A 23,861-nucleotide genomic window follows, 5' to 3' on the forward strand; every position below is an offset into this window, starting at 1 on the left:
TGATCTTACTGGGAGCAGTTGGGAATGGCCCCATCCTCCATTAGGCCAGTTTAATGATCAGAACACGGCAGAAGATCAGGGCCACACAGCTGAGGTACCTCGTGGTTCCTGTTAAAGATGCTTGTTCAGTTCAGTACATTTTTCTTGCATTACCAGATTCTTCCATACAGGCAGCCACAACCCATATTATCGGGGACTCCGGCGAAAACTCGTGGTGAGCAGGAAGTAGATTAAACACAGGTTTTCCCTTTCCCCTTGCTGCCAAAAGTGATGTCAGTGGTATTAATGATCCTTACCTCAGCCCGCTGCAGGCTCGGGGCCGTCTGTGTGAACGCCGTTCTGTGCCCTGGTTCCTATGCTATTACGGAAAAGCTGCTGATGGCTGATAAGAAACAATCTGGGAGTCAGACAGTTACTCAGATGTAAAATCAGGCACTTGCTTTCTTGAAGCAGTTTATGATATGACTCTGGGGAGAGAGCAAAGAATGCAGAATCTATTTAGTGTTTAGCAGAAAAATTAAAGGCAGAAGGACTGAGCTGAGTATGCTTGATTCCCTTTTGCCTAATTACAGAAATGGTATTGCAAACACTTTTTTACTATCTCTGTGCCACATTGTAAACTACGTTGTGATTTTAATTTACGTCTACTGGTATGGATCAAAGCCAGACCAATAAAACCTATTTCCTGTATTTCCGAACGTTGGGGAGAAAAGAAAATACCCAAGACAAAAAAACTGATGCAAAATGACAATATAAACTATAAACCTCAGAGCTGGAATGTAATTCCCAAGAGAGAAAATATACTACAGAAATAGCTCCTGTGAAAGCCAGAGAAAGACTGACTTTTATGACTTGCTTTCTCAGGTAGAGAAGAAGGTATCATATTACTTTCATGTCTTCAGGCAACAGGTTTATTTTGGTTGAGCTCCGTTAAAATTAAAGCTTCCTGTCCCACATTATGTGGTCTGACTTGTAATGTAGAGGGGGTTGTTTTTCTGAGTTTCCCCTCCCTTGACTGTCATGTATGTGAGGTTGCATTCTAATTTCTGGAGGAGAGAGATTTGAGACTTTATGATTTCCCTTGCAGGGGTCAGGGGAGGGCTTATTGGGTTGACCCTCATTTGCTTTCTCTTTTGCTTTATCAGCAGGCTCCATATTAATAAAAAGAAGGTGAAATAACTGAAGTGAGTATTCTTTGGCTTAAAAGATTTTTTAAATGTGTATTTAGTTATTTTGAGACAGAAGGAGGGGAGGAGGGGCAGGGAGAGAGGGAGAATCCCAAGCAGGCTTCGCATTGTCAGTGCAGAGCCCCATGCAGAGTTCGAGCCCAGAAACCATGAGATCATGTCCTGAGCCAAAATTAAGAGTCAGATGCTGAACCGACTGAGCCGCCCAAGTGCCCCTGGCTTAAAAGATTACTGAATGCTTATTCAGATTTCCTTAATACATCATTGACAGATTACTTTTTTCTTTTTTAAGATTTTACTGTTAAGTAACCTCAAACCCATGACCCTGAGATCAAGAGTCGCCCGCTCTACGCACTGAGCCAGCTGGGCACCCCTGGCAGAATACGTTTACTTGTTGCAAACCATATGGTTGTTGCAGAGGGACCGCGCAGGCTGCATGGTCGGCTCCTGGGTCAGCCCCTCTCTTCTCTTCTCCTCATAGTACACGTTGCCTTTCTTCACTGGTGGTCTCCTGAAGTCACCGGCCCTGCCAGGAGGTCTTTTGATGGGACAGAAGGGGAACTGGAGCGAGGTGGCCTCTCACACGTTGGCAGCTCTCCCCGAAAGCTCCTCCCTGGCAGCCCTGCCCGAAGGCCTGGCCAGTACCCTTGTTATCTTCACCAGCGCCTGCCCATGTGACTTGCACCAGGCGAAAGTGCTATTTAAGCAGCTCCGTTCAAGCACTGGCCTGGCTGGTCAGTTACCCTTGGCCTTTTAAGACTGTGAAACCAAGTCTTTCCAGCTTCTGGCCTATTTTAAAAGATGTTTCCTTTCTTTAGTTTCTTGTCAACAGAAACTAGCAAACCTCTTGGTCTTACCTCTAACTTGAGTTTTTAGTTTAATCCTACCTTGATTTTTCTTTCTTTCCTTCTTCCCTTTCTTTCTTGCTTTTCTTTCTCTTTCTTTTCTTCCCTTCTTCCTTCTTTTCTTCCTTCCTTGCTTCTGCCATTTAGGTCTGTCCTTTGCCAGAGTCTCAGCTTGCCCCCACACATCCCAGCTGTACCTTGTAAAAAGCAGAGTGATTATTCCTGTGTCCCAAACTTGAAGCTCTCTGGAGTTAGCTTTTCTTTTCCGTTTACTTGGGTGATTACCATGGCTAACAGGACTGAGTTGATAATTCTGTTTCCTCCCTAAATGCTGACATCCAACCCCCGGTGGTAGAATCAAACTCTAACCCAGGGAATGTCTTTAATAAGGGTTTCACAGTCCATCAAATAGATCAGCAGTCTCCTTTAACCACCTGAGATTGAGTAGTGTGAAGGTTAAAATCCAGAGCACACAACACTCCCAGAACCATGAGTCTATTTAATACTAATGTGTGTTTGTTTGTTTGTTTGTTTGTTTTTAATTTACTGGCCTGTTTGCAGAATCAGGTATGCTTAAAAACAGAATACTTTGGCAGTGTTTTATAACTTACTTTACTAATAATCTGTAAGCATTCTAGAAGACTCCATCTTCTCTAAATTAATGGTACTGTGAATTATTGTGCCAGCATCAATGAGGCGGCTTGAAGAAATGAAATGCGGTCATGGTAGTGGTATGCAGTTGAATATCATTGTGTCAAATAAGAAGTCAACAGGCCAGGGAAGACAAGATTTAGAGAAATGTCACAGGCTCAATATTCAGCATCCTGCCAAGAAGAGAGCTACCCACCACACCCACCATTTCTCTCTATTCCCAGGCAAAGGGAACTGTCTTCTCTTCTGAGAGGAATCCTCCCCACCTATTCATCTAAATACTTTGTGCCATTCCTTTAAGGACCTGGGCTTTTGGACACCAAAGCCAGGAAGTCAGGGGCTTTTTCGACTTTCAAACTCCCATCCCTACCCCATACACAATCAATTGGGAGGAAGGGAAAGGAATAGAACGTCTAGACGGTGTAAAAGTTGGTTAACATTTCAAATAGCTTCTCAGCACAGATTTTTTTTTTAAGAATGGGGAAGATCCAAATATGATCAAAACATTATTTTCCAGTCCTATTTAAGCAATGTTGACACTGAATGTAGAATTTTACAAGTTCAAGTCCTTTAGGTAACTAGTGAATTTAGAACCACAGCTGAATCATGGGTTTTCCCTGGGTGACAAGAATTCAAGAAATGGTTATTCCTTCCTTACATTTCCCTGTATTGTATCAACTTTCTAAATTTTGGTCGAGAACTTTTTAAAAATCATAGCTGTTTATTTTAAGTGAAAGAAAAATATGCTGTTTTGACACGTTTCTTTAAGTGGTGGAATTTATTTATAAAAATTTTTCTAGTTGAGTCTATAATATGAGATTGCAAACAATGATCTCCATTGAAGAAAAGTCATTTACTATAGTCACTTTCTTCCGAGCATAGGTGGGTGAGGAAGAGTTACTTTCTGGCTGCATTTTAGCATATGACAATAGCCCAGCGACTTCTAATATTTTACTCCAGTTTTCTTACTAATAGCAGAAATGGCAAGGACTGCTTTAACCAGATATTTACAACTGTGTGGCACTTGACTCAACAAATTGGAAGGAGGTTTCAAGGCCTTTGAATACAAGATAAAACTTTTAGCCAATGAGTTGGACTAAAAATTCATTGTTGGAAGGGTGTGGATCCTTCATTGTATGTACATCATAACCTTATGCTCTTTTCAGCTGCTTTACAGTGAAGACTAATCAGGCTGAGTGTGAAAAGCACCAGAAGCTTTATTTGTTCTTCAGCTCTCGTAGGCATAGTTTAAGTGGGTCGAGTCCAAAAAATGTAAATTCCTACCAGATGCAATAATGCAGTAATCCATAGGTCTCAAGTAGTATTGCTCAAGTGTTGACTTATTTGATAATGCTTTAAAAATTACATTTTTCATTACTGGCAACAGGATTAGGTAGGTTTTATCTTACGAGAAGACACACGGAAAGGTACAAGAAATGCTGATGTGGTGATGAAATTTTATCAAAATGTAATTTCCTGCTACTAAATCTCCTGACAGGTGCATCGTATTTCTGAGTTCAGAAGTTATTCCCCAGTGATGTAACTGGAGGGAAAATGTCATAGGAACATCACCATTTGGTATTTGCCCAGCTCTTCTCCAAGGAAGCGTTTTGCTTTTTTGTTTCCAGTTTATGGATGTTACAAACAAGTTTTTGTATTTGTAAAACACTGTTGCAATATTTGCCTCATAGGGCTGGTGGGAGTCCTGTTGGAATTTTGTACATAAAGTGTATCCAACACATCTATACCCCTGTCTTCCTTTTCAGTGCTGATTATAGTCTTTATCACTGACTTTTCATTTGTCACTCAACAGATGTTTCTTGCATTGAATGACTGACTGCTGAAGCCTTCTGTGGGTATTGATTTTTTAAAAGCATATTCCAAAAACATATACTATATGTGTTTGCCTTTCTTCAAGAGAGTTCCTTTATTCAAGATCAGCCTTTCTTGACTGCAGTTGTATAGAGGCAGGGATATAAGCAAATGAACTTAAGTCCCATGAACGTATGCTGAGGTCTGTCTGTAATGTCCTCAGAGTTCATTTCCAGTAAAGCTCGTTAAAGCATTTGTGAACAGCCATGCTTTTGGAACTTTAGTTTTGGAGTTCTTTGGCTTTGGATAATGCCTCACTGGGAACGATTACTCAGCTTCATCAACATATTTGGCCCTCAAGACTTTTTCGAAAGATCAAGTGTGCCCTCACAGGGCCAGGGCTGGCTGCTATAGAGACCGTTCAAAAGAATATGCCCAAGGCTGAGAAGGCAGTCGCAAAAAAAGAAATGGGAACTTGAGAAGGCATTCCAAAAATGCTCCCGACAATGGCTGCATGATTGGAATAAGTATGCAGACCCCAGGGTGGCTGTAGTGAAGGATAGTTCTCGCTCAAGCGTGTCTGTTAGAACTCTGTCGTCTACTCAGGAGCCGCGTTTTCTGTACACACAGACACGGTGACACACGTACACACACACCCTTGAACAAAGATAAACAGATGTGAACTTCAGACTTTCCCTTCAAGTTTCTCTGGGCCTCCGTTGCCTGTTTATAACCTCTGGCCCCATACTCCCAGTCAGCAGACCCTCCCACTTGCCCCACTTGATTTCACTTTCTCAGAGATTCCCCAAGGTGATGGCACCAGGAGGGAGCATTAGTGGCTGAGACATGTGCTGATCAGGATTTACGATAAAGGGCTTTGAAAAAGTAGTATGCTGAGACTTTAGAGGGAGAGTTTATGGTGCAGTTGACAAATCCTTTTATTTTCTGCTCTTTGAACTTACGTCCATGTGGGAAGTTACAGGGAGGGTTTCAGAGTGGCCCCAGAGCAACAGATTTCAGCATCTGGCGAAGCCAGAGTGTTTTCCCTTCTCGGAGGGCCCCCCGATCTCGGCCCCGCTGCATTCGTGCAGGTTGGCACGTGTGACAACAAAACTGGATACAGTTTGTTCCTGCGCTGAGCTGTTCATTCAGCCATTCTGGCTGAGAGCCAGGTATAAAATGAAAAGCATACCGTGTGCCCTTCGCAGTCCCACCACGCACACGCCCCCCTCCCATTTTTGTAAATGAGCAGTTTGTTTGTTTGCCTCAAGCCCTTTAATAAAGCAAGGCCTTCCCCCTTCATTTTAGGCCCAGAGCTGTGAAGCTGTGTCTAGATTCTCTTGTCGGAACATTCTGATAGATTGCAGTGTGAGTTCAGGAAAAACGTGAAAGTCAATAGGAGATCTGGAGATGTTTCACTGGGGTATTTGAAGGGATGGGTTTTCCTTACACGTAAAGGAACCACACAGAGTAAGTCCTGTTTCTCTGGTCTTGGAAGGGATAAGCTCGGCGTGCTCTCTTGTTTTTACATTGGTGTCTCCGCGTCATGTCTTTACTTGTATATAGAAAAATAGGGGCGCCTGGGTGGCTCAGTTGGTTAAGCGTCCAACTTCAGCTCAGGTCATGATCTCACGGTTTGTGGGTTTAAGCCCTGCATCCGGCTCTGTGCTGATAGCTCAGAGCCTGGAGCCTGTTTCGGATTCTGTGTCTCCCTCTCTCTCTGACCTTCCCCTGCTCACGCTCTATCTCTCAGAAATAGGTAAAACATTAAAAAATTTTTAGAAAAATAGATTGTTTACCTGTCATTTAAGAGTGGGGTTACTATTTTGAAATAAACAGAAATCTCGTAAAGCTAGAGTCTCCATTTAGTAAATTTCAACTACCTGAAAGCCATTATGTAAATAGTGAATGCTGACAGGTCCCAGCCATACTCTCCTTCGAGAGAAGAGAGCAAAAAAAAACCACTTCTATCTGTCAACATATACACGGCATGAATTTTAGAACCTGTTCCTTTCCTTGGCACGGATATGGATTATTATTACTACTTCATCTTGGCATATCATGAAACATGTCCTTATCGCTGTACTTAAAGATGTCTTGGAGTTTCTTTCAGGGTTCTTCGTCTCCCCAACCTACATTTGTAGGTTGACCCCTTTCCACATACCTTGTGATCCAACACAACCACATCCTTCACTTGGCCTGCCCGCGGCCACGCTCTCTTCCCCAAGCCTTGTTTTATCATGTACTCACAGTGGGAACTGCCCTTTTGCCCTTTGATCCATTCCACTCATGTTTAGTGAGCACCTACTGTGTGCCAGCCCTTGTGTTCAGGTCTGCAGATGCAACCCAGAAGCAACATGGATACGATTCTGTTTCCTCATCTCCCCACTGTCCCCTTCCTTCCAGACCAAGCCAAATGTGTCTGTGAAGTCCTTCCTTTCTGTTCCCAGATAGAAGTATTCTTGCCATGCAGCAAGAGCTTTTCTCCTGTGCCTCTACCATGGAATTTACCCCCTTCCTCTTGTGCATTCTATTTATGAGCAGAGCTTACTTCTTTCTAGAATTTCTAGAAAGCAGGGCTTGTAACACAATTCAACTTTATATCCCCTGTGGTATTTAATGCAACCAATTACTCATTCAGCAGTATTTATTATCTATTCTGGGCCATATACTATTGAGGACATTCTATAAATATTGGTATTTATAGATAACTTTTGAATGCATAAAGAATGTGGACCTCAGAAGGACTGTCTAATGCTAAAACTTGAGGGCAAAGAAGGGTTCATAGGGTTGAAAAAGGTGTCTCCTCTCTGGAAGGGAAGGGGTAAAGCCCCACGAGGTCTGCCTTCTCGAATTGCATGGAAAAATTCGGCTTCTTGCAGAATAACATTTCTATTAGATCTAACTCAGAATGCCTTTCCTTTTTAATTTAATGATTAACTAGGTCCATTTCACTTGGGTCTCCTTTTGCATCGAAAATTCTCATCTCATGTCAAACAATGTCACATTAAAAGCTGACTTCAGATTTTGTAACGTTAGGCCCTCCAGCTTCAAATTCTAAAATCTACACTTGACACTTAACCCAAAGAAGATGAAGCGTGGCCTGGCCGGAACCTGCCTACTGCATTTTATAGTAGTTTTACACAATAACTGTAATTCATATTTTTGTTTTGATCCTAAGAACGTCAAAGTATTTTGTGTTTTTGTGTTGTTAAACTCCAAAACCTCCAAATCACATCGATTTGTTTACTGACTTAATATTGACTGTTTTGAGTTTGTATTTGCTTTAGACTCTTGCATTTTGAAAGGGAAAAAAAAGTTAAATACCGTTTGTTGATTTTATTTAAGTACACAGTACTGTTTGTGCCTCTGGCTTCGGATTATCTAATCCCACCTCCTTTTTAAAGAAAAACCCTTAGAAAATGATGGACTCTGCGTTTTGAGATGCCTTTGCTGACGAATCTTTTTATTTTCCTTTTCAGAATGAAGACCTGAATGACCTCAGCAAACCCTCCCTTAACTCATGGGTACCCAGACTCTGAATATTTCATGATTCACAACCAGGACCTCACATCTTCCTCCTCAGTAGATGGTACGATGCATCCATTTCAGTTTGTTTACTTTCTACAATCCTCAGGAGTTCCTTGACTGAACTGCACGTACTATATTGTGCCAAGCAAAAAAGCACTGTGACACCAGAGTAATGAGTCTGCATAAACTTCATCTTCAACCTTAAGGACTTAGCTGGCCACGTGAGCTGATGTGGCCGCCTCTATGCCACGAGAGAATGGGTTCGCTCTCATTGCATTTACGAGATACATTTCATCTGCTGCTGAAACTGTGTACGACAAAGCATCGTTGTAAATTATTTCATACAGAACTGTTCGCATTGGGTGGAGAGAGTATTAAATATTTAACATAGGTTTTGATTTATATGTGTAATTTTTTTAATTAAAATGTAACTTTTCTTACAGCACATCTTTTTTTTGGATGTGGAACTGAGGTATACAATGTTCTGTTGTAAAGAGTGGAGCAAATACTTAAAACAAGGCTAACAAGAGTAGAGTAGGGTACGATCCTTGTTTTAAGATTGTAATTCAGAAAAATAATATAATAAGAATCATAGTGCCATTAGATGGTTCTCAATTGTATAGTTATATTTGCTGATACTATCTCTTGTAATATAGCCCTGATGTTGAGCTGAGATCCTTACAAGAATTGATCTTAATTTTGTATTTTTCCTGTAAGGCAATAGGCCATGTTAATTAAACTGAAGAAGGATATATTCTACTGGGTATTTTCAAGCGTCAGCTTAAAATTGGCAACTGAATGGAAGTAAAATCACAAGAAAAAGAAATGAAAGACTTCCATTGTATATACTGTAAAGAGGAGGAGACTTGGGTGATCCCTTTAAATCAAAAGCTCTCTTTGGAATGAACAATGTGGGTGTTTGTAAATTCTGGAAATTTCTTTCTATTCATAATAAACTAGAGACTGTTAATCTTTTCTTCTCCCCCTCCCCCCACTTCTGTAAGCTTCCTGCTCCATTGCTACCTTTTTTTTTTCCGTGCACACATTAGGATCTTTTATTTCCTGCATTGTCTCAAGAAAGTTGGTAAGACAAGTGAGTACTTGTCTTTCATTTCTAACCAGAAATTAAAACTCCAGGAATTTTTTTTTTTTTATCATGACCAGGGCTACATGTCACTTTCCATAAGACCCTTATCTCAGGTTTTCTGAGAACATCCCATGCCACATTATTTAACTGAATGTAATTTGGCCCATTTGCCCTGGTGGGTACTGGCCTTTTAGTGATTAGTTAATATAACCCTGTGTACAGAGAGCATGTCAATGCATAATGACCAGCTACTGAAGCATGCAGCCAGCAGTGAAGAGGTTAATCCTCCTCTTATTTGGAAAGTACACACATCTTGGAATTTTTCTTATGAAAACGAAAAGGCAGTGGGTGTCCTTCGAGCTATTGCCTACAGTGTTTTAAATCTGTTTTACCAGGGAACTTCCCAAAGATTAAGCGAGTCAATGCCAATGACAGCTCCTCGGAGTTCACGTAAGCTCTCTGTCAGATACTCCCAGCCCTGCTGTTGAGAGGAGCAACGTTTTATTTCTCCGATGGGATGAGCTTCCTGGGTGGAGGAAGGCCACTGGTAGGGCCCAGGGTTGGGGGCCATTGCAGTGGCTGCTGCCCCTTGTCAACTAGTCGGGGGACCACTCCAAAGGGAGTGGAGATAAATTGAATTCCTCACACTGCTGAGGCCTGCGTTACTATTAATTCAGCCGGATGGCATGTACCTCACAGATTGTTGTACAATGTTCATTGTTGCAGATTCCAATCATTTGCATGCTCATCAATTTCTAAGATGAATAGGTCTGTGGTCGTAAGAATCCATTGTTTTCAAGGAACTTGCTGAATTACATCATTTCCTATGAGGAGAGAACACTACCGATTTTAAAAATCTGATACGAATTTTTTTACACTTTTATAAAAAAAGACTTTCTTGGTCAAACTAACTTACACGTTTCGAGTATTCTGACTCATACTCTTGCTAGTGTAGGAAGAAAGTAAGCTGTCCTGCTCTCTTCCACTGGGGACATAGGGAGTTAAAGAGAAATCAGTGAACAAAGTTAACCCCAACCACTTTCCTGTGAAGCTGGTTATTATTTCTCAAGGAAACTAAACTTTGACTATGTATTGCCAAGATACCTCTGCATGTGGAGTATCAACATCTTTTGGGTGAGAACAGAAATCAACAGACTGGAGAAGCCATCTCTTGGTTAATTTCTCTGATGCTTTGTTGAGTCACATAGCATAAAGTTAGAAAATCTTATATAAGCTGCTTCAAGGGGTCCCTGAGCTGGATTTGGTGGTAGTATCCAAGCTCACCAATTTAAAACTGGAAGTGCTGGTATTTAAGGCAAAAACTCATGCTCTGACTACAGAGGGGGTGACCTTGAGCAACATCAGCTGCTAAATCCCTGTGTTCAGTTCCTATTGAGAGCTGGCTTTTATCCATTTCCAAGTATTTGCAGGCCAGCCAAGGAATTACATTAATGGGGCTTCTAGTGGCCTCTGGTTAACCTATAAGTTAGTGGTTTTTTCCTCATGATACCAACCTTTTATAGTGTTCTTTCTTAGAGACCTAGGCAGAGTTTTAAAATTCTCCTTTGTAGAAAGAACAAATATATTTCATGACTTTGAGGATATCTTCATTCTGGTAAAAAAAAAAAAAAAAAAAAAGAAAGGTTTTAGAGCCAGCTAGAAGTGAAGAGAATCCATTAATGATCAACCACCTGGGTCAATAATGACAATTCAGTACTGATGTTACATTTGTGGCTATTTCTTGCTAACTTTCAAAGGTCAGGGACTTTCTCAACTAATCTAGGTTGACTGCAAAAATGGGTTTACTGAAAACCATCTAGCGAAAAGTAGAGATTTTTAAGCTTTTTTTTCTCCATTGTCTCCTAGCTTTTAATTTTTGGGACACTTAAAGTATTAAGGAACAGTTTTATTCTCCTGTAAGAAACAGTATTTTACCACACTGAAACCCATTTTGTTCAATCTCGCATCCTGAATGCAATACACCATGTAATTGAAAACTTTAATTTTGTTTACTGCAGGTGGTTTAAAAATGGGAGGGGAGCTCTTGTTGACTGACAGTAGAGCCATGAAAAATGGGAGAGATATGAAGTGCTCTGAGTGTTTTGACAGAAGTCTGTGGGTCAGCCCATCACACAAAGAGGTGCTGAAATGAAAGAGAAACACTGTGGGAAGTAAGACCTTGACTGGGGAGAGACAGGGGGACCTCTTGGAAGGCATACGGAGAATGAATGGAAGCCAAATATGAAATCGCTGCTTTGCAGTGACTTGACAGGGGAATTAGTGTTCCTAGGACATCGTAATCATGGAGGTAATGCTGTGTTCATAAAGGCTGCTGAAAAACTTGAGAGGAAGAAGCATGCATTTCTTGGGATGTGAGGAAATCTGGCCTCACTGATACTAAGAGAAAGACTTCTACTCTGGAAAGCAAAATGCCTTCTTGTAGTGGGAACATCGAGGGTGAGACACTGGTGCCTTTTATCATGTCCAAAGCCAAGTCAGAGAAGATCTTGGAGGCCCTACCTACCATAGCTCTGTGTGTACGTCTCTCCTAAGCCTGGGTAGGGAAAGCATGGGTTGGATGGCATGTAGGGTTTCTACTGCTTGTAACCAGAGCATCCAGTTAGATGTGGTGAAGAGGTAGAAAGATAGTGAAGGTGTTTGACCCCATTCTTAAGGAATTTATCAGTAATGGAGAGCTTATAATTAACTAATAAGATTAGAAAACATGACTCAGCTGGAGAGTTGTCTCCCTTTCATTGTTGATGACTTGGCATTTGTAATGTATACACCAAGAACTCTGGTGTTTTCAACCCTTGCCATTCACCTGGCATTTAAATCTCTCCTTCCTTATGGTGTTAATTTCCCTGGTGTGAACCAATCTGCCACATGATAGGACAAATTCCGTAAACAGGAAAACTTGTCTGTATTTGTAGAGACCTCTTGAGTGCTGTTTTTGTGTTGTTTTTGTTTGGTTTTGTTTGTTTGTCTTACAACTTTGCTCTTTGGCTTAAGAATGTAGTTCCCAGGACAATTTTTCTTACAAAGTTCTTTCCTTACACCTCTTGGCTGCAGGGTGGGCCAAATTAAATACATATATATATTTTTTTCATTTAATGTATGTGCAGTTTGGTTTATCATCTTAAGATGGTGGTGCTGTCCATGGTGCTACTTCATCCGTGTACAAAAGGACCAATGCATGGTCTGTATTGCTACCAAAACATTTACTGTATATATGTGTATAACATATGTATTATGTATATATGTAATGGGTACCAGTCCAGGTATATATTTTTCTTTAGAAGTGTTTCACTTTTCCAAGTTTTCTTTATAGTGTTATGCTTACTTTCAGTTCCCCCTCCCCCACCCCGATTCTGTCTGGTACTTAGAACTGTAGTGTCTTCATCGTTAATTAAAGAAAATTGTCTAAATGAATTCACGGATGTGAATGCTAGTGATCCTTAATGTTTTTGGCTATGGGATGTGAAACTGAAACTGCCAATTGAAAGAGTCACTGGGGCGTTTGGGTGAGAGCAATATATACTATTTAACATACTTCAATAAATGATTTTGGAAAAGATAGGTTTGCTTCACATCGCCCCTCATCAGTTGGCTTTCAGTGGCCAAGAGCATAAAGAAAAAGACCTCTGGAAAGATTTTAAGCTGCTTTTGGTGGTGGTGGTAAAATGGGAAGAGGGAGAGGGGAGCAAAAATCCATTCTCCTCAGGATGGAAAGATACATGTTCTGTTGATAGTCACTGGAACGGCCTTATTGAAACTTTCAGTATGCACATGGATCCCCAAGAAGTTGTTCAAATGCAGATTGCCATTGAGGGGTTATGGGGACGGGACCAGAGATGCACTGGTGACACATTGCCATCATCTGGATAGCTTTTAAGAAACATCCATCGCCAGGCCGGCTCTAGAGATGGCTGATTCACTTTGGAATGGGGTCTGGGCATCAGCCGTGGCCACTGCCGCCACTTTTTACGCTGAATAGGACACTAGTACAGGGAAATTGTCTGATTACTAGAGTCACTTAGAAATGCTGATTCCCTGGAGCTGTGTAGGAACGTGTGTTTAAACAGGTGACTCACGGTGGGTGAGTTTAAGAAATCCTGATTTCTGTGCAAGTGGAACCTTTTGGATTGCTTCACCACGAGAAAGGATAGAACAATGATTTTTGCAAATAAGAAAGCATGTTGCCAAAATAGAAACAACCAACTCCCCACCTTCTCTCAAATTGAGCTTTCTTGCTTAAGCAATTTATTTTTTTAATGTTTATTTTTTGAGAGAGAGAAAGAGAGACAGAGTGTGAGCAGGAGAGAGGCAGAGACAGAGGGAGACACAGAATCCAAGGCAGGCTGTGGGCTCTGAGTTGTCAGTACAGAGCCCAACACAGGGCTCCAGTGCAGGAACTGTGAGGTCATGACCTGAACTGAAGTTGGGTACTTAACAAACTGAGCCACCCAGGTGTCCCTAACTTAAGCAATTTAAATAGTTGCTTGGTGTGTCTTACATAGTTAAGGCAGACTCAAATTATTGAACATTGTGGAAACAGATTGGAGATTAAGAAAATTTCTAGAAAATTTTTTTAATGAGCCTGATCCTCCACTGAGAGTAAAAAGCCTGAGTTTTCTTATTTTGTGCGGCAGGCTAGCAGGATCTGCCCTCTGCCTAGCATTGTAAATGGTATCCTCATTGTTAAAAAGCAGTGCAGAACATGATTGAATAAATGCTTGAAGTCATTAGTTCCTCTTTGCTTTACATTAACTTTGTCCATTTTCAAAAGAAAAACAATGACAGGAACTGATTTTTTCCTCCCGGTGGTATTACACACCAAACATCACTCTAGCCCCTATTGAAATTATACATAAACATCACTATTTAGGAGTAATTTGAGGGAAGTCTAGTTGGAATGAATTGACGGTGTAATTTATAGCATGATTTTCTTATTGCCTTTTACACATATACAGAAGCAAACCAGAGCAAGTAAAAGGTCGATGAAAGGACTTTAAGAATTAATCATTGGGAATTTGGGATTATCTCTCTGATTCTGTTTAAGCAATAGCGACATTACTCTGCATTCATTCTAGGTTAGCTAGCAGGAATTTACATCAATTGTCTCCCCTCATCCTTCAGCAACCCAGAGGTAGGTACTATCCTTTTTCCTGTTCCCCAGATGTGCAAGCAGAGGCAAGAAGGGGCGTGTCTGTGTCACTGACTAGGATGCCTCAGTCCCTTCAGTGAGGACGACTTGACTGTCTGTATTCTCATGACACCGCTGCAAGTCTCTGGTTTCTAAGTACTTAAACGAAACTTAAGTTCTGTACACGAAAAACGTTTATCACTCCAGCTGCCTTGTGTTACAAATTTGCTGAGCAAGTATGATCTCACAGGAGCCCGAAGTGAAGCTCTGTTCCACTTAACAACTTCCAACCTACAAAGTAACAGGGCCTTATTAGGTTTGTTTCCATTCTTTCTCTTTGTGTCTGCCTTCGTTTATATGTGTCAAAAATCTTTTTTCCAATTCCCTCTTGTTTTTCTCAATAAGTATGCCCCTTCTCAGAAGCAGCAAAATAGAAATATTTGGCTTTATTTTAGGAATGAACATTGGCAGCAGGTGAAATGTGAAAGCCACATAAAATCCAAACCACTGTGTTTTTAGGCATTGGGTTTTACATCATACTACCTCTGTAAATAGAGGTAAATCCGAACTTCTTAGATTCTCTGTAGAGATATCCATGATCAGATAAATGACTAAGAAAGGCCAGAAGAAAAACACGAGCAGGTGGATGCCTGAGTCTCAACTGAATTGAAGAAAAGGCCTCACCTGAAGTGAAAGAATGGGGAAACTCCTCCGGTACAAGAATTCCCTCTCTGCTCTTCCCTGCAGGGGAGGAAAGAGTTTTTCTCAACTCATAAGTTTCCTGGCTCAGTCTGAAAATTAAACTTACAAAGACAGAGTCACAGGGGGAGAACACACAGATTTATTCAATATAAGCTTTGAATAATATGGGAGCTTTCCATAAGGAAACAGAGACCCAAAGAAACAGCTTGATGGGGAGGTTTAGGCTTGGTTTGATGGAAAGCAGGCAATTGTGGAAGAAGGTAAAAGTTTAATGCATATAAGGTTATGGTAGTAAATAGGGAGACAGCAGGGCCTGCTTGTTTGGATTCCTTTGAGACACCCCTTTGTCTTTGGAGATAAGAGTGCTCTTTTGCTATGGGTATAAGGCAGGTACCACTCACATGAGTGTGTTGTGACCTGTTCCAGGGAAGAAGGTCAGAATGATCTTCCTGCTTCTGCTGTTTTCTTAAAACTCTTTCCGTTTAAAATATTTTATGTGCCAAGGTGCTGCATTTTGGGGTAGCATGTCCTGAACCCCACCAATCCACAGTGCCTCTCAAAGCGTGGGCTACACACAAACTACACAGAGTTTCCTGAAGACATTTCACCAAGTAGATTTTAACGAAGACCTCATGACACTGTACTAGTAATCAGTTGTTTCCCCAAAACACACATTTCTCCAAGATTATTTTACACCCCGACCTTAAAGGAATGTGTTGATGGTGCTTGCTAAGCATTAACCTTTCCTCTCTGTTCTACATGAATATTGCCCCAAATCTCAAGCATCATGCTCTTAGTTGTAAATGTGAGAGAAGGAATGATATTGTTGGAGATCCTCACTGCTTCTGGGGGAAAAAATAGCAGTCTATAAAGTAGAAATTAGTCTCAACTTACATAGGGAATAGCATAAAAATAAAGGAATTAGGTAAATTTGTACTTACAGTGCTATTCATCATTATCTTGATTCCTTAAGTCAAAATCACAAAAACCAAAATATCCCCAAATATTAAGAAGTGGTATGTCTGATGGCATTATAGATTATTTTAATTTTAGTTTTTCTAGTTTTCTGTGTTTATAATGATCATGTCTTATTCTCATAATGTGAAACAAAGCAAAATATTATTTTAAAAAAGCACAAAAGGGGGTTGGGTGAGAACCTCAGAGAATCCCACATGTCAATATTACCATACATACATCACACCATGCCATGATCAATCAGTCAGAGGTCAGACAATTATGGCCTGTGAGCCAAATCCAGCCAGCTGCCTGTTTTTGTAAATAAAGTTTTATTGGAATGTGCTTTTGCTCATTCATTTATTTAATGCCTATAACACTGTAACAGCAGAGTTGAGTATTTGGGACAAAGGCCAAATGGCCCCCAAATAAAATATTATCTGGCCTATATAGAAAATGTTTGCTGATCCCTGTGACTGATGTTTTTCAAGAGTTATATTTGGGATGAGGCAAAATTTTGTGCCCTGGGCTTCTGAAATTCTCCCCAGTGTGCTGAAAATTGTCAAGAGGGGCGTCTGGGTGTCTCAGTCGGTTAAGCGTCCGACTTTGGCTCAGGTCATGATCTCATGGTTTGTGGGTTCGAGCCCAGCATCGGGCTCTGTGCTGACAGCTAGCTCAGAGCCTAGAGCCTGTTTCAGATTGTGTCTCCCTCTATCTCTGACCCTCCCCTGCTCATGCTGTCTCTCTCCCTCAGAAGTAAATAAACAACATTTTTAAAAAAGTGTCAAGAAGCTCTAAGGCCACCATTATATTACTGTTGGACAGAGTTTATGATCATATTATCAGAGTTTATTAGTTCTTCTACAGCTGATCACTGAAGTACCAAAAGAACTTCTTTAAATGTCACTTACAAACACTGAAATACTTACAGTTAGGCATGTACAGCAGAATTAGAGTAAATCTAGGTTGATACCTTTTTCTTGATGTCCCAGTGTTTCTAGATTAAGAGCCAATGCCCCTCCACCCCCGCCCAGGTAGAAACAAATTAACATTTGTCCTTTTCCAAGAGGGGAGGGATTTCCTCAAGGTGGAACTAAAAATAGATTGTGCTATCTAGAACGGCAGGACCTCAACCTATCAGAGATGATAAACAGGTATCCTTTTCCAATCTCCTTTTCTAACTTGTCATTAGCTGTCATGCTGAGAATGGAAACCAAGGCCAAAAGCATGAATTCCAGTCAGAAAGATAATACCTGGTAACCTATGAGACAAAAATAAAATATTTGAGAATTGCTGGATTAAAAAAGAACCATTGTCATAAAGTGAGTCATTGGCTAGATAGACAATTCCTTGGTACATTTTTTTATTATTATAGACTCCAAATACTTATTCACCAACAATATTATTGAGGAACTATTATATGCTATGTATAACAGATACCCTCAGGAAAACACAGCTCTTGTCCTCTTGGAGCTCTCACTGAAGGTACTCTCAAATCTGGATCACTTGTTTTCTCTACAAAGAAACTGTATTTCAGTCCTATCCTCACTGAATGTGACTTTATTTTAAAATTGAATTAAGAGGGTGCCTGGGTGGCTCAGTCAGGCTCATCCCACTCTTAATTTCAGCTGAGGTCATGATCCTAGGGTCATGAGATGGAGTTCCATGACTGGCTTCACACTGAGCATGGAGCCTGCTTGAGATTCTCTCTCTCTCTCTCTCTCTCTCTCTCTCTCTCTCTCTGTGCCCCTCTCCCCTGCTCATGTGCTCTCTCTCTAAAGTAAAATAAAATAAATTGAATTTATATCAGTTGATTAAATGGATTCCTTAACTGCCCCCCCAAGCATGTGTCTGGGGTTCTTTCAGGGGCCTGGTATGCAGTGTGTGAAGCTGGTGCACAGATATGAGAAGTCATGTCCTAGGTGGTTGCTGATGTTGACCTGGACAGCCAAGAAGGTGGAGAGTGGGAGACAGGTAATCACTGAAATGGGGCAGTGGTGAGGACCAGAAAGCTTTCATGAAGAGAGTCAGAGTAGGGAGGTGGGGAAGGCCTCTGATAGCCAACCTTCGAAGAGACCAGAATGCATCATAGAATCACAAAGAGTTGATGTGGACAGAGTCCTTTATCTGTCATCAGGAACAACTCCTTATACTCAGCTAATGTCAAGAAACTAAGGTCCCCAGACACCAGACCATCAATTCACAGTTTCTCCTGGATCAAATATAGTGAAAACCCAAGTAACACCCTCAACTCATCTTTACTGAGCATTTTTGCTACATGCCTGAGGCTGGTCATGGATCAGCTCACATGCCCATGTAACCCTTCATCCCAAAGGTTTGTAGATATTATATAAAACACCATTTTACAGAGGAAAAAAAATCAAAGGTCTAGAAAAGAACTTGCCTAAGGTCACTCAGTGGGTAAGGGTAGTGTGAGAATCCCAGCTGAGCCCAGTTAACATCAGAGCTTTGTTTTAGAGTTTCAATAATTGAAAGCCATGGAAACAACAATAAAAATCCACATTCTTTGAAATCCTGATATACATTTATGACCCTAGGTTGTCAGAAAATGCCATATGGAAAGTTCTTGATTTACAGTTTCAATTCTCCAGATACAACCTATACCCCCTCCTCCATCCCACCCAACTTTCTCTAGTGCTTTTGAGGGTTTCTGGTTAAGTCAGGATGAAAGTGTTACTCGGCTTCTTGAAATTCGATTCTTAATTAAGTGATTTTCCTCACCAGGTTAAGTGCAGCTTCTAATTTTCTTCTCACAGAAGATGGCAGCCAAATGCACACACACATGCATACCACACCACTCACACACGGGAGCACACACCCCACACACAGACACACACACACACACACACACACACACAAACACAGTTCAAGGAGGATATGTTAATGAGGCTCTAAAACAGCCAACTTATTTTTTATATCAGCAGCATGTTTCTGGGTTAAATTCAAATTATTCATTTAATTTTACATCCCTCTCTCACCTTTGTCACACAGCAACTATTCCAGTTAGCAGGGTCCCCTGACCCATATGTGAAAAAAAAAAAAAAAATGTAGACTTCTGAATCTGGTTTACTTCATCTGTTGAAAAATAAAATGAGTTGAGCTGAGCTAAACAAACTTCTTCCTGAACAGAGTCACCCTACTATTTGTGTTTGCTGAAATGTTTGACAGATGGGAATCTGATGGGGGTGGGAGTTGGAGAGGGAGATTTCTTGCAATGGTTATGTGAATACCTCAAATCTTCTTTGCCTTGCTACTACCTATGTGACTTTGGGCAAAGCGCTTCTCTCTGGCCCTCCACTTCTTTGTTTATAAAATATGAGGATTACCTAATTGTAACCTGGGGTTCAGGAACTTGTCAACACTAAAATCTGATGCGTATTTTTCCGGGGGATGTCTCCCCCTGGGGAGAAGGGACTGTGATTTCCACTGGATTCACCAAAGATTCAAAGAGATGGTTTCTTGAATCACAGAATTTCACAATTGGTAGGATGCCCTAGCAATTTGTATAGAATTAGGGACTGGAAAAAATATCAGCAAAATTTTCCCCTAGTGCTTTTTCTCCTCAACTCTACACATTGATTGAGGTTGGGTACCCCTGACCCCTTTGCCAAATGTTTTCTTGGGGACCAGGGTTCTTCTGGAGTGGAAAAAACACATCTGATAAACAATGTTTTTCAGAGGTATATGAAATTAACGTATTAGCTCTCAGGGCATTTGGCTCAAAAAAGAAAACATATCCAGAAGGAAAAGAACACTTTGGCAAACAGGAATTAATTGCTTATGGTGGGGTTTTAGGTAACCATGTGGGGGCATGTTTAATAGGGGGTGTTTAGCTTAGTTGAAGCAGATTTCATATTTTATAGGCACTGAGCTTCGGAAAGGAATATGATGAGGTGATCCCCTTCTCTTACATGTAATTAAAATAAAACTTTACTTTGACAATGACATAATACATACCTCTTTGCCATATTCATGGTAACCTTCATTTTGAGATTTTTCTGAATAATTTTAATTCTGGGTAAGTTCTCCAAAGTTAAATTTTTTCTCTCCCTTGTTTTTGGCGTGAAAGGAGGGTCCTTGCCTGGCTGGTGCTCTCATGTCTTTCCTGGGTTCAACCCCCTTGTCTTCATATCTCTGAGGTCATTTTGGTAGGTGACCACCTACACCACCCATTCGTGAAGTTGGCTCTGACTCACTCAACAATGAACTTTGTTTACTTGTTGGCAGAGAAAGAACTGAAGCAGGAAAAGAATGAAAGAATTTCCTTCTGGCAGACAAACAATTCCTACTTGTTGCTACTAACGGGAAATCTATTTTTACTCTTCCGTGCCCCAGCAATGGAGTTGATCTTCATGACACAAAGAAACCCTCAGCCAAAAAATTTAAAAAGAGCATTTCTCTTTGGAAATTACCAACTCCCAATAGCTCCTCTAGGAAACCACACTATAGTATTTCAAGTATGAAGACGATGCTCACTGAACAAGTTCCATAAAAATGTTGGGCCCCAGTGAAAACAAAACCAATGATCAAAGATTTTCAACAAAGATGACCATGCAGTCAAAATCTGCCATTTAATTTTTCCTTTGGTGGTCATGGAGAGATACATTTTTATTTTAGAAAAGGGAATTAGACAGTCCTAGGCCAGCCAGGAAATCCTGTTTACTAGCTGTGAGACCATGGGAAGATCCCTTAACTTCTCAGAGTTATAGTTTTCCCATTTGTAATGTGGGGATGATGCTCTTTACCCTGCAGAGGTTTGGCAAGCCTTAAAGATACTCCTGACATTTCCAGTGCATTTGAAGTAGTGCTTCACCTGTAGCTGGTAACCCATACGTGTAGACTCTGTAATTTTGAGTCTCAACATTTCTACAACTTTTGGACAATAACTTTTCCTTTGTGCCAAAACAGTTTGATCTATCTGTTTATATCTGTAAAGTTTAAAAGGCCTTAGACACAAGAAGTCTCCCTTGCTTGGTCTTCATTCTGTATTTCTGGCGAAAAAGGCCCAGGCTCCAAAGAAAGTTTATGGCAGGGCCCCCTAGGTGGAATTTGGTGATCATGGTGCCACTTCTAAATAATGCACTCCTGCAGTTTCTGAGGACAAAACTGGCACCGATGAGGAAACTGGGCATTAAGAATCACAAACAACCTACCTTCCTAACCTACCTTCCCTATCTTCCATTCCAACTAGTGTGCTACTCTCCTTCAGACATGAGTGGGGACTGGACACCCTCCTCCCTGCCAGGCATGGTAACCTTTCCGTTGGATTCAAATATGGTTTCCAAGTCTCACCCTCTCACACGTCTTGCTAGTGCAAACACTGCTGTTTCATTCTAACTGCAGTTCTTTTTTAGAGATGTGTGTCTATTAGCAAATAGCCACTGCACACTTTGGCCCCTGGGGTTGGCCAGGCTTAAGTTCAACTCTTTTTATATTTAAGATCAAAATTAATGAAGAAAAATATGTAACAGGAGGCTGTTGTTTCTGCCTAGTTTATAAAGCAGGTTGTCCCCACGACAGGGCTCTTAGAGAGGAAGGTGGCCAGGGGACCCGGCTAGGGTAGGTTCAGCTCCCTAGCTGCCCTGGAGAGAACATTTTGCTGAAGACAAAGGAGCCAGGCAGTGGGGAGCAGACCCTGCTTCAGGCCAACTTTCTCTAACCCTGTTTCATCCCTTCTCCTGCCTTTCATGTCTTTCCCTCCATTTTAGGGCTGAGCCAACCTTGCACGGCATTATTTTTAGTTCTCACATGGGATCGCTGACTTGTCTGTCCCGTGGTTTCTTTTTCCCCTTTACCAAGGATGTGCGATTGTTTTTCTGCCGCGCATTCAGGGGCTCGGGAACATTGTGTGCTCACTCACGGTTAACCCCTTGCATCTCCCCGAGGTGCTTTGTTCAGTCGCTCATGAACTTTTAATTTTTTCCAGGCTTGTGTGTTTTGTCCAGACTGTGGCTCTTCTGGAGCTGGGCCGGCCTCTTTGTTTTGGGGAAGCTTATTGCTTCACAGTGAGACCATCTGACAGTTGTTATCTGTGACCTGAAAGCCAGAGGCAGCCAGGAGCCTGTTCTTCTCGAAGACCTCCCAGCTCCCCAGCCCCCACTGCCATCTGGGACCACCCGAGGAACGAGAGCAGTGTGACAACAAATGCTCACAGGAGGATGGGAGCTTTCTCCACCCACCAAGGCCGGCCTCGGTCTGTCCTTGGGCCCCCACCAAGGGGGAGAGCCGTCAGATTCATCTGTGTGGGTGTCAACTAGGATCTTCTCTCCCTCCCTCTGGCTCTCCCTCTGTCTTCCTCCCTTCCCTTCCTCTACCTTTCATAAAACTTTGTGTGCTGGCTGCTACGTAACAGGAGATATAACACCGAGTACAAGCCAGTGAACCATGTCTTCCAGAAAGTTCCCAACACACTGAGAATAAAATCCGTGCACTCTTTTGGGGCCAGCATGGCCCCGAGGGACTGTCCCTGCCTGTCTCTTCCCACCCGACCTCTAGCATGCTTCCCTTCACTTGCTGTGCTGTAAGCTCTTTCCCTGCGCAGGGCCATCACATCTTCCAAAAAGCCTGGATTCAGAACTTCTCGTAGGTGCTTTCCTCTCCTCTACAAGGAGACCACTCAGTACAGATGCTCCCTGCCCAGGGTGGCCTTGGCTCCTCGCCCCTGCCTCTCTTGCTGCCCACTGCACGTTTAGTGTCTTCCCAGTGCAGTCCTCCTCAGCAATGACCTCTGTCCTTATTTGCATACTTGTTTATTTTCTGCCTTTATGCCTCAGGCCCTCTGTCTTTTTCTCCATGTGGCCCCCAGTGCCTGACACAGACTTTGTCTTCAATAAATATCTATTGAATGAGTGGACAAATAAATACTTGAGCAGGGGATGTAAGAAATAACAGAAATAACACCACAAGTAACGATTATGACAACAACGATTGACTTCTCTTGGGGTTTTGCCAAGCACCGTGTTTTGTCTATGCTATCTCCAATCTTCCAAACAATTCTGAGAGAGGACCATTTTTATATTTTGCCCCTCCCCCCCCAAATGAGTCTTCCAAGCGTCAGTATCTTCCCAAGACCACCTACCTCGTGAGGGACAGAGCTGGGATCCATCCTCAGACAGGTCTGACCTTACGGCCAGCAGTTGTTCTTTTCCTCTTGACCGTGATGTCTAATACACGTAAACAATGATCATACAAGCCAGAAAGAGATAAGCTCCGTGAAAGACACAGATAACATGTCATGGGAATTCAAAGGAGGAACAAGTGGCCTCTGGATGAGGGCAGCAGGAAAGGCTTGTGACAAGGCGATTTTGTTTTGCTGGCCTTGTGCCCCTGACGACTCAAGGGAGAGAGGCGAGGGGATTTAGACAGTTGGAATGGGGTGAAGTCAAACACCAGAGGGCTGTGTGTGCATGTGTGTGTGTGTGTGTGTGAGTGCACACACGAGCACACACACTCAAGCACACGCATGATCGTTGAGGACAGAAAGGCAATAATGACAAGATGATTTTAAATTCAATTCAGAGAAGGCTAGTGCTTGTAATAGGGAGTATTTTCTTCCCATCTCCAGTTCTAACTCTGATTATTATTTAAAGACAAAAGCACACATCTGTATCTATTAGAGTAAGAGCTTCATATAAACATCTATTATCTCACATTTCTGTTTAAGCAAACCTCACTATTTATCTACTCCCAAAAATGTATTTTCTTCCTGAGTCACATCTTCAGTTCAGATGTAGTCTAAATGTTCCCAGGCCTGTCTAGCCTGGAGGTCACATGTGAGCACGTTACCACTTAAACCCAAGTTTTCATGATCCAGTGTACCCATCTCCTTATAGGATTTATGTTCTTTAAAAAACCTCTGACCAGGTTTTCCTTGAGTTTTCAGGGACATATCGGCTGTGTTCACAGACAAGTCCTTCCTGTTTGCT

The 23,861-nt window shown here is 41.7% G+C and overlaps 1 protein-coding gene and 1 long non-coding RNA gene across 2 annotated transcripts in view; one reads left to right on the top strand and one right to left on the bottom strand.

Moving 5' to 3' along the window:
• IRS1 (insulin receptor substrate 1) overlaps window positions 1–9,002 on the top strand; it is a 59,599-nt gene extending 50,597 nt beyond the window's left edge. The window contains exon 2 of the mRNA XM_039257610.1: window positions 7,978–9,002. The gene's annotated coding sequence lies outside the window, so the exon portion shown is untranslated. The remainder of the gene's footprint in view (window positions 1–7,977) is intronic.
• A 1,636-nt stretch (window positions 9,003–10,638) lies between these two features.
• Window positions 10,639–23,084, bottom strand: LOC120249143. The gene is made up of 3 exons (XR_005532780.1): window positions 23,015–23,084; window positions 18,915–19,011; window positions 10,639–10,725 (listed from the first exon to the last, which is right to left on the bottom strand). It is a non-coding gene; the product is annotated as an uncharacterized LOC120249143 (long non-coding RNA).
• Window positions 23,085–23,861: the final 777 nt, after the last annotated feature.

Source organism: Hyaena hyaena, unplaced genomic scaffold, assembly GCF_003009895.1.
Source record: "Hyaena hyaena isolate Hyena2069 unplaced genomic scaffold, ASM300989v1 scaffold_628, whole genome shotgun sequence".
Classification (NCBI taxonomy): Eukaryota; Metazoa; Chordata; class Mammalia; order Carnivora; family Hyaenidae; genus Hyaena; species Hyaena hyaena.